This window comes from Coregonus clupeaformis, unplaced genomic scaffold (genome assembly GCF_020615455.1).
Source record: "Coregonus clupeaformis isolate EN_2021a unplaced genomic scaffold, ASM2061545v1 scaf0597, whole genome shotgun sequence".
NCBI classification, from domain to species: domain Eukaryota; kingdom Metazoa; phylum Chordata; class Actinopteri; order Salmoniformes; family Salmonidae; genus Coregonus; species Coregonus clupeaformis.
This window is the reverse complement of record NW_025534052.1, coordinates 1-12,463: the sequence shown is the minus strand read 5'-3', so window position 1 is coordinate 12,463 and position 12,463 is coordinate 1.

Genomic DNA, 12,463 nt, shown 5'->3' with positions numbered 1-12,463 from the left:
TCCTGTGTGCTCCCAGTAGACTAAATGAACAGAAGGGGAGGTAGACAACCTTTCAAAATGCAATCATATGGCCTCCCGAGTGGTGCAGTGGTCTCTGAGAAAGACGTGAAAAGGCAGGAGTGAGGGGAGGCTGGTGGGAGGACATTCAGGAGGATGGTGGGAGGACATTTAGGAGGCTGGTGGGAGGAAATTTAGGAGGCTGGTGGGAGGACAGGAGGCTGGTGGGAGGATATTTAGGAGGATGGGCTCATTGTAAAGGTCTGAAATGGAATAGCTGGAAAGGTATCAAACACATCAGCACATGTTTTCCATGGCCTTATGCTGATATCACCACTGAGCTACAGTTAAGGTGCGAAAGATAGGTTCCCAGATGAGTATGTATTGTTGTGTGTGTGTCTGTGTGTGTGTGTGTGTGTGTGTGTCTGTGTGTCTGTCTGTGTGTGTGTCTGTGTTTGTGTGTGTGTGTGTGTGTGTGTCCGTGTCTGTGTGTGTCCGTGTGTGTGTGTGTCTGTGTGTCTGTGTGTGTTTGTGTGTCTGTGTCTGTGTGTCTGTGTATGTGTCTGTGTCTGTGTCTGTGTGTGTGTCTGTGTCTGTGTGTCTGTGTGTGTGTGTATGTGTCTGTGCGTGTGTCTGTGTGTGTGTGTCTGTGTTTGTGTGTCTGTGTATGTGTCTGTGTGTGTCTGGGTGTGTGTGTGTGTGTGTGTGTGTGTGTGTGTGTGTGTGTGTCTGTGTCTGTGTGTGTGTATGTGTCTGTGTATCTGTGTCTGTGTGTGTGTGTTGTGTTTCCAGGCTGTAATAGGCTCCACAGCTTTGTGGGGACGAGGTTCTGGTTCTGGGTTCTAACTGGTTCTAGGAAGGTTCTACAACCCGTGTCAGGAAACAAGGTTCTGGATGTTCTGACTGTGTCTGTTCTGGCCATCCTCTCTACAGCACCTATAGGAGGGGATCAGACTGGCAGGGCCCAGGCTACTGACCAGACACACACAGAGTGAGTACACACACACACACACACACACACACACACTTCATGGTATTTCCTCTCTGATTTGAATCAGGCACTAAGGTGGAAGCCCCGGAAGTTGTGTCAGGACCCATGTCTAAGGAGGCGGAGCCATCTGAGAGCAAGATGTGAGCTCTGCCAATCACCTTCCTGACAGCAGCAGTATGGTCGATAGGGTCAATTTGACCAGTCATATTTCAAACAGACTCTTTGTCTGCGTCCCAAATGTCACTTAAATTTTAGTCATTTAGCAGACGCTCTTATCCAGAGCGACTTACAGTTAGTGAATACATATATTCTTTATACTGGCCCCCGTGAATCGAACCCCACAACCCTGGCGTTGCAAACGCCATGCTCTATCAACTGAGCTACATCCCTGCCGGCCATTCCCTCCCCTACCCTGGACGTACGCTGGGCCATTGTGCGCCGCCCATGAGTCTCCCGGTGCGGCCGGCGGCGAGCAGAGCCTGGATTCGAACCAGGATCTCTAGTGGCACAGTTAGCACTGCGATGCAGTGCCTTAGACCACTGCGCCACCCAGGAGTACTCACTTCTATTCTACATTTAGCTTTTTGGATCAAAAGGTCGTATTTTTACACGCTTTCATGTTTGGCATCAATCACTGTTAGACATCCATCACCAATATCTATATCTATAGCTGTTAGACATCCATCACCAATATCTATATCTATAGCTGTTAGACATCCATCACCAATATCTATATCTATAGCTGTTAGACATCCATCACCAATATCTATATCTATAGCTGTTAGACATCCATCACCAATATCTATATCTATAGCTGTTAGACATCCATCACCAATATATCTATAGCTGTTAGACATCCATCACCAATATCTATAGCTGTTAGACATCCATCACCAATATCTATATATATAGCTGTTAGACATCCATCACCAATATCTATATCTATAGCTGTTAGACATCCATCACCAATATCTATATCTATAGCTGTTAGACATCCATCACCAATATCTATATCTATAGCTGTTAGACATCCATCACCAATATCTATATCTATAGCTGTTAGACATCCATCACCAATATCTATATCGATAGCTGTTAGACATCCATCACCAATATCTATATCTATAGCTGTTAGACATCCATCACCAATATCTATAGCTGTTAGACATCATCACCAATATCTATATCTATAGACATCCATTACCAATATCTATATCTATAGCTGTTAGACATCCATCACCAATATCTATATCTATAGCTGTTAGACATCCATCACCAATATCTATATCTATAGCTGTTAGACATCCATCACCAATATCTATATCTATAGCTGTTAGATATCCATCACCAATATCTATATCTATAGCTGTTAGACATCCATCACCAATATCTATATCTATAGCTGTTAGACATCCATCACCAATATCTATATCTATAGCTGTTAGACATCCATCACCAATATCTATATCTATAGCTGTTAGACATCCATCACCAATATCTATATCTATAGCTGTTAGACATCCATCACCAATATCTATATCTATAGCTGTTAGACATCCATCACCAATATCTATATCTATAGCTGTTAGACATCCATCACCAATATCTATATCTATAGCTGTTAGACATCCATCACCAATATCTATATCTATAGCTGTTAGACATCCATCACCAATATCTATATCTATAGCTGTTAGACATCCATCACCAATATCTATATCTATAGCTGTTAGACATCCATCACCAATATCTATATCTATAGCTGTTAGACATCCATCACCAATATCTATATCTATAGCTGTTAGACATCCATCACCAATATCTATATCTATAGCTGTTAGACATCCATCACCAATATCTATATCTATAGCTTGTTAGACATCCATCACCAATATCTATATCTATAGCTGTTAGACATCCATCACCAATATCTATATCTATAGCTGTTAGACATCCATCACCAATATCTATATCTATAGCTGTTAGACATCCATCACCAATATCTATATCTATAGCTGTTAGACATCCATCACCAATATCTCATATCTAAGCTGTTAGACATCCATCACCAATATCTATATCTATAGCTGTTAGACATCCATCACCAATATCTATATCTATAGCTGTTAGGACATCCATCACCAATATCTATATCTATAGCTGTTAGACATCCATCACCAATATCTATATCTATAGCTGTTAGACATCCATCACCAATATCTATATCTATAGCTGTTAGACATCCATCACCAATATCTATATCTATAGCTGTTAGACATCCATCACCAATATCTATATCTATAGCTGTTAGACATCCATCACCAATATCTATATCTATAGCTGTTAGACATCCATCACCAATATCTATATCTATAGCTGTTAGACATCCATCACCAATATCTATATCTATAGCTGTTAGACATCCATCACCAATATCTATATCTATAGCTGTTAGACATCCATCACCAATATCTATATCTATAGCTGTTAGACATCCATCACCAATATCTATATCTATAGCTGTTAGACATCCATCACCAATATCTATATCTATAGCTGTTAGACATCCATCACCAATATCTATATCTATAGCTGTTAGACATCCATCACCAATATCTATATCTATAGCTGTTAGACATCCATCACCAATATCTATATCTATAGCTGTTAGACATCCATCACCAATATCTATATCTATAGCTGTTAGACATCCATCACCAATATCTATATCTATAGCTGTTAGACATCCATCACCACATCATATCTATAGCTGTTAGACATCCATCACCAATATCTATATCTATAGCTGTTAGACATCCATCACCAATATCTATATCTATAGCTGTTAGACATCCATCACCAATATCTATATCTATAGCTGTTAGACATCCATCACCAATATCTATATCTATAGCTGTTAGACATCCATCACCAATATCTATATCTATAGCTGTTAGACATCCATCACCAATATCTATATCTATAGCTGTTAGACATCCATCACCAATATCTATATCTATAGCTGTTAGACATCCATCACCAATATCTATATCTATAGCTGTTAGACATCCATCACCAATATCTATATCTATAGCTGTTAGACATCCATCACCAATATCTATATCTATAGCTGTTAGACATCCATCACCAATATCTATATCTATAGCTGTTAGACATCCATCACCAATATCTATATCTATAGTGTTAGACATCCATCACCAATATCTATATCTATAGCTGTTAGACATCCATCACCAATATCTATATCTATAGCTGTTAGACATCCATCACCAATATCTATATCTAAGCTGTTAGACATCCATCACCAATATCTATATCCATAGCTGTTAGACATCCATCACCAATATCTATATCTATAGCTGTTAGACATCCATCACCAATATCTATATCTATAGCTGTTAGACATCCATCACCAATATCTATATCTATAGCTGTTAGACATCCATCACCAATATCTATATCTATAGCTGTTAGACATCCATCACCAATATCTATATCTATAGCTGTTAGACATCCATCACCAATATCTATATCTATAGCTGTTAGACATCCATCACCAATATCTATATCTATAGCTGTTAGACATCCATCACCAATATCTATATCTATAGCTGTTAGACATCCATCACCAATATCTATATCTATAGCTGTTAGACATCCATCACCAATATCTATATCTATAGCTGTTAGACATCCATCACCAATATCTATATCTATAGCTGTTAGACATCCATCACCAATATCTATATCTATAGCTGTTAGACATCCATCACCAATATCTATATCTATAGCTGTTAGACATCCATCACCAATATCTATATCTATAGCCGTTAGACATCCATCACCAATATCTATATCTATAGCTGTTAGACATCCATCACCAATATCTATATCTATAGCTGTTAGATATCCATCACCACATATCTATATCTATAGCTGTTAGACATCCATCACCAATATCTATATCTATAGCTGTTAGACATCCATCACCAATATCTATATCTATAGCTGTTAGACGTCCATCACCAATATCTATATCTATGGCTGTTAGACATCCATCACCAATATCTATATCTATAGCTGTTAGACATCCATCACCAATATCTATATCTATAGCTGTTAGACATCCATCACCAATATCATATCTATAGCTGTTAGACATCCATCACCAATATCTATATCTATAGCTGTTAGACATCCATCACCAATATCATCTTAGCTGTTAGACATCCATCACCAATATCTATATCTATAGTTGTTAGACATCCATCACCAATATCTATATCTATAGCTGTTAGACATCCATCACCAATATCTATATCTATAGCTGTTAGACATCCATCACCAATATCTATATCTATAGCTGTTAGACATCCATCACCAATATCTATATCTATAGCTGTTAGACATCCATCACCAATATCTATATCTATAGCTGTTAGACATCCATCACCAATATCTATATCTATAGACATCCATTACCAATATCTATATCTATAGCTGTTAGACATCCATCACCAATATCTATATCATAGCTGTTAGACATCCATCACCAATATCTATATCCATAGCTGTTAGACATCCATCACCAATATCTATATCTATAGCTGTTAGACATCCACACCAATATCTATATCTATAGCTGTTAGACATCCATCACCAATATCTATATCTATAGCTGTTAGACATCCATCACCAATATCTATATCTATAGCTGTTAGACGATTCATCACCAATATCTATATCTATAGCTGTTAGACATCCATCACCAATATCTATATCTATAGCTGTTAGACATCCATCACCAATATCTATATCTATAGCTGTTAGACATCCATCACCAATATCTATATCTATAGCCGTTAGACATCCATCACCAATATCTATATCTATAGCTGTTAGACATCCATCACCAATATCTATATCTATAGCTGTTAGACATCCATCACCAATATCTATATCTATAGCTGTTAGACATCCATCACCAATATCTATATCTATAGCTGTTAGACATCCATCACCAATATCTATATCTATAGCTGTTAGACATCCATCACCAATATCTATATCTATAGCTGTTAGACATCCATCACCAATATCTATATCTATAGCTGTTGGACATCCATCACCAATATCTATATCTATAGCTGTTAGACATCCATCACCAATATCTATACTATAGCTGTTAGACATCCATCACCAATATCTATATCTATAGCTGTTAGACATCCATCACCAATATCTATATCTATAGCTGTTAGATATCCATCACCAATATCTATATCTATAGCTGTTAGACATCCATCACCAATATCTATATCTAAGCTGTTAGACATCCATCACCAATATCTATATCTATAGCTGTTAGACATCCATCACCAATATCTATATCTATAGCTGTTAGACATCCATCACCAATATCTATATCTATAGCTGTTAGACATCCATCACCAATATCTATATCTATAGCTGTTAGACATCCATCACCAATATCTATCTATAGTTGTTAGACATCCATCACCAATATCTATATCTATAGCTGTTAGACATCTATCACCAATATCTATATCTATAGCTGTTAGACATCCATCACCAATATCTATATCTATAGCTGTTAGACATCCATCACCAATATCTATATCTATAGCTGTTAGACATCCATCACCAATATCTATATCTATAGTGTTAGACATCCATCACCAATATCTATACTATAGCTGTTAGACATCCATCACCAATATCTACTATCTATAGTGTTAGACATCCATCACCAATATCTATATCTATAGCTGTTAGACATCCATCACCAATATCTATATCTATAGCTGTTAGACATCCATCACCAATATCTATATCTATAGCTGTTAGACATCCATCACCAATATCTATATCTATAGCTGTTAGACATCCATCACCAATATCTATATCTATAGTGTTAGACATCCATCACCAATATCTATATCTATAGCTGTTAGACATCCATCACCAATATCTATATCTATAGACATCCATCACCAATATCTATATCTATAGCTGTTAGACATCCATCACCAATATCTATATCTATAGCTGTTAGACATCCATCACCAATATCTATATCTATAGCTGTTAGATATCCATCACCAATATCTATATCTATAGCTGTTAGACATCCATCACCAATATCTATATCTATAGCTGTTAGACATCCATCACCAATATCTATATCTATAGCTGTTAGACATCCATCACCAATATCTATATCTATAGCTGTTAGACATCCATCACCAATATCTACTATAGCTGTTAGACATCCATCACCAATATCTATATCTGTAGCTGTTAGACATCCATCACCAATATCTATATCTATAGCTGTTAGACATCCACTCACCAATATCTATATCTATAGCCGTTAGACATCCATCACCAATATCTATATCTATAGCTGTTGGACATCCATCACCAATATCTATATCTATAGCTGTTAGACATCCATCACCAATATCTATATCTATAGCTGTTAGACATCCATCACCAATATCTATATCTATAGCTGTTAGACATCCATCACCAATATCTATATCTATAGCTGTTAGACATCCATCACCAATATCTATGTCTATAGCTGTTAGACATCCATCACCAATATCTATATCTATAGCTGTTAGACATCCATCACCAATATCTATATCTATAGCTGTTAGACATCCAACACCAATATCTATATCTATAGCTGTTAGATATCCATCACCAATATCTATATCTATAGCTGTTAGACATCCATCACCAATATCTATATCTATAGCTGTTAGACATCCATCACCAATATCTATATCTATAGCTGTTAGACATCCATCACCAATATCTATATCTATAGCTGTTAGACATCCATCACCAATATCTATATCTATAGCTGTTAGACATCCATCACCAATATCTATATCTATAGCTGTTAGACATCCATCACCAATATCTATATCTATAGCTGTTAGACATCCATCACCAATATCTATATCTATAGCTGTTAGACATCCATCACCAGCTATATCTATAGCTGTTAGACATCCATCACCAATATCTATATCTATAGCTGTTAGACATCCATCACCAATATCTATATCTATAGCTGTTAGACATCCATCACCAATATCTATATCATAGCTGTTAGACATCCATCACCAATATCTATATCTATAGCTGTTAGACATCCATCACCAATATCTATATCTATAGCTGTTAGACATCCATCACCAATATCTATATCTATAGCTGTTAGACATCCATCACCAATATCTATAGCTGTTAGACATCCATCACCAATATCTATATCTATAGACATCCATTACCAATATCTATATCTATAGCTGTTAGACATCCATCACCAATATCTATATCTATAGCTGTTAGACATCCATCACCAATATCTATATCTATAGCTGTTAGACATCCATCACCAATCTATATCTATAGCTGTTAGACATCCATCACCAATATCTATATCTATAGCTGTTAGACATCCATCACCAATATCTATATCTATAGCTGTTAGACATCCATCACCAATATCTATATCTATAGCTGTTAGACATCCATCACCATCTATATCTATAGCTGTTAGACATCCATCACCAATATCTATATCTATAGCTGTTAGACATCCATCATAATATCTATATCTATAGCTGTTAGACATCCATCACCAATATCTATATCTCATAGCTGTTAGACATCCATCACCAATATCTATATCTATAGCTGTTAGACATCCATCACCAATATCTATATTATAGCTGTTAGACATCCATCACCAATATCTATATCTATAGCTGTTAGACATCCATCACCAATATCTATATCTATAGCTGTTAGACATCCATCACCAATATCTATATCTATAGCTGTTAGACATCCATCACCAATATCTATATCTATAGCTGTTAGACATCCATCACCAATATCTATATCTATAGCTGTTAGACATCCATCACCAATATCTATATCTATAGCTGTTAGACATCCATCACCAATATCTATATCTATAGCTGTTAGACATCCATCACCAATATCTATATCTATAGCTGTTAGACATCCATCACCAATATCTATATCTATAGCTGTTAGACATCCATCACCAATATCTATATCTATAGCTGTTAGACATCCATCACCAATATCTATATCTATAGCTGTTAGACATCCATCACCAATATCTATATCTATAGCTGTTAGACATCCATCACCAATATCTATATCTATAGCTGTTAGACATCCATCACCAATATCTATATCTATAGCTGTTAGACATCCATCACCAATATCTATATCTATAGTGTTAGACATCCATCACCAATATCTATATCTATAGCTGTTAGACATCCATCACCAATATCTATATCTATAGTTGTTAGACATCCATCACCAATATCTATATCTATAGCTGTTAGACATCCATCACCAATATCTATATCTATAGCTGTTAGACATCCATCACCAATATCTATATCTATAGCTGTTAGACATCCATCACCAATATCTATATCTATAGCTGTTAGACATCCATCACCAATATCTATATCTATAGCTGTTAGACATCCATCACCAATATCTATATCTGATAGCTGTTAGACATCCATCACCAATATCTATATCTATAGCTGTTAGACATCCATCACCAATATCTATATCTATAGCTGTTAGACATCCATCACCAATATCTATACTATAGCTGTTAGACATCCATCACCAATATCTATATCTATAGCTGTTAGACATCCATCACCAATATCTATATCTATAGCTGTTAGACATCCATCACCAATATCTATATCTATAGCTGTTAGACATCCATCACCAATATCATATCTATAGCGTAGACATCCATCACCAATATCTATATCTATAGCCGCTAGACATCCATCACCAATATCTATATCTATAGCTGTTAGACATCCAACACCAATATCTATATCTATAGCTGTTAGATATCCATCACCAATATCTATATCTATAGCTGTTAGACATCCATCACCAATATCTATATCTATAGCTGTTAGACATCCATCACCAATATCTATATTATAGCTGTTAGACATCCATCACCAATATCTATATCTATAGCTGTTAGACATCCATCACCAATATCTATATCTATAGCTGTTAGACATCCATCACCAATATCTATATCTATAGCTGTTAGACATCCATCACCAATATCTATATCTATAGCTGTTAGACATCCATCACCACAACATCTATATCTATAGCTGTTAGACATCCATCACCAATATCTATATCTATAGCTGTTAGACATCCATCACCAATATCTATATTATAGCTGTTAGACATCCATCACCAATATCTATATCTATAGCTGTTAGACATCCATCACCAATATCTATATCTATAGCCGCTAGACATCCATCACCAATATCTATATCTATAGCTGTTAGACATCCATCACCAATATCTATATCTATAGCTGTTAGACATCCATCACCAATATTATATCTATAGCTGTTAGACATCCATCACCAATATCTATATCTATAGCTGTTAGACATCCATCACCAATATCTATATCTATAGCTGTTAGACATCCATCACCAATATCTATATCTATAGCTGTTAGACATCCATCACCAATATCTATAGCTATAGCTGCTAGACATCCATCACCAATATCTATATCTATAGCTGCTAGACATCCATCACCAATATCTATATCTATAGCTGTTAGACATCCATCACCAATATCTATATCTATAGCTGTTAGACATCCATCACCAAGACCTATATCTATAGCTGTTAGACATCCATCACCAATATCTATATCTATAGCTGTTAGACATCCATCACCAATATCTATATCTATAGCTGTTAGACATCCATCACCAATATCTATATCTATAGCTGTTAGACATCCATCACCAATATCTATATCTATAGCTGTTAGGACATCCAACACCAATATCTATATCTATAGCTGTTAGACATCCATCACCAATATCTATATCTATAGCTGTTAGACATCCATCACCAATATCTATTCTATAGCTGTTAGACATCCATCACCAATATCTATATTATAGCCGTTAGACATCCATCACCAATATTATATCTATAGCTGTTAGACATCCATCACCAATATCTATATCTATAGCTGTTAGACATCCATCACCAATATATATCTATAGCTGCTAGACATCCATCACCACATATCTATATCTATAGCTGTTAGACATCCATCACCAATATCTATATCTATAGCTGTTAGACATCCATCACCAATATCTATATCTATAGCTGTTAGACATCCATCACCAATATCTATATCTATAGCTGTTAGACATCCATCACCAATATCTATATCTATAGCTGTTAGACATCCATCACCAATATCTATATCTATAGCTGTTGGACATCCATCACCAATATCTATATCTATAGCTGTTAGACATCCATCACCAATATCTATATCTATAGCTGTTAGACATCCATCACCAATATCTATATCTATAGCTGTTAGACATCCATCACCAATATCTATATCTATAGCTGTTAGACATCCATCACCAATATCTATATCTATAGCTGTAGACATCCATCACCAATATCTATACTATAGCTGTAGACATCCATCACCAATATCTATCCATAGCTGTTAGACATCCATCACCAATACCTATATTTATAGCTGTTAGACATCCATCACCAATATCTATATCTATAGCTGTTAGACATCCATCACCAATATCCATATCTATAGCTGCTAGACATCCATCACCAATATCTATATCTATAGCTGTTAGACATCCATCACCAAATCTATATTATAGCTGCTAGACATCCATCACCAATATCCATATCTATAGCCGTTAGACATCCATCACCAATATCTATATCTATAGCTGTTAGACATCCATCACCAATATCTATATCTATAGCTGTTAGGACATCCATCACCAATATCTATATCTATAGCTGTTAGACATCCATCACCAATATCTATATCTATAGCTGTTAGACATCCATCACCAATATCTATATCTATAGCTGCTAGACATCCATCACCAATATCTATATCTATAGCTGTTAGGACATCCACCACCAATATCTATATCTATAGCTGTTAGACACCCATCACCACCACCCATATCTATAGCTGTTAGACATCCATCACCAATATCTATACTTAGCTGTTAGACATCCATCACCAATATCTATATCTAAAGCTGTTAGACATCCATCACCAATATCTATATCTATAGCTGTTAGACATCCACCACCAATATCTATCTATTAGGCTGCTAGACATCCACCACCAATATTATATCTATAGCTGTTAGACATCCATCACCAATATCTAAAACTATAGCTGCTAGACATCCACCACCAATATCTATATCTATAGCTGTTAGACATCCATCACCAATATCTATATCTATAGCTGTTAGACATCCATCACCAAATATC